Source organism: Egretta garzetta, unplaced genomic scaffold (assembly GCF_000687185.1).
Source record: "Egretta garzetta isolate BGI_Z169 unplaced genomic scaffold, ASM68718v1 scaffold155, whole genome shotgun sequence".
Lineage (NCBI taxonomy): Eukaryota > Metazoa > Chordata > Aves > Pelecaniformes > Ardeidae > Egretta > Egretta garzetta.
The window spans coordinates 545700-545967 of record NW_009259613.1 but is presented as its reverse complement, the minus strand read 5'-3'; the positions used below and the strand labels follow the sequence as shown (position 1 = coordinate 545967).

The 268-nt window shown below is 55.6% G+C and overlaps 1 protein-coding gene across 1 annotated transcript in view; it reads right to left on the bottom strand.

The window, feature by feature from the left end:
- Positions 1-268, bottom strand: part of IGFBP1 (insulin like growth factor binding protein 1) — a 7498-nt gene that overhangs the window by 6601 nt on the left and 629 nt on the right. The window lies entirely within an intron of this gene.

Below are 268 nucleotides of genomic sequence, written 5' to 3'. Positions count from 1 at the left end.
AGCAGGGACGGCAGCCAGCAGCGGCGCAGCAGAGACCGCAGGCTACTCATGTCGCTGATGAGGAGGGAGCGCGGGGAGGGAAGCTCAGCAGGCTGAGGAGCAGGAGGCAGTTTACATACATTCAGCTCGAACGGGCCATTTATACAGTGCTTTGCCTGGCTATTAATCTTTAACCCCGAGTTAACTATTATCTGAACAGGAGGGCTGGAGAAGCATCATTTCACGGGTGGTTCAACTCCCTGACCACTCTTCCCCTCCCCTTTCCCTT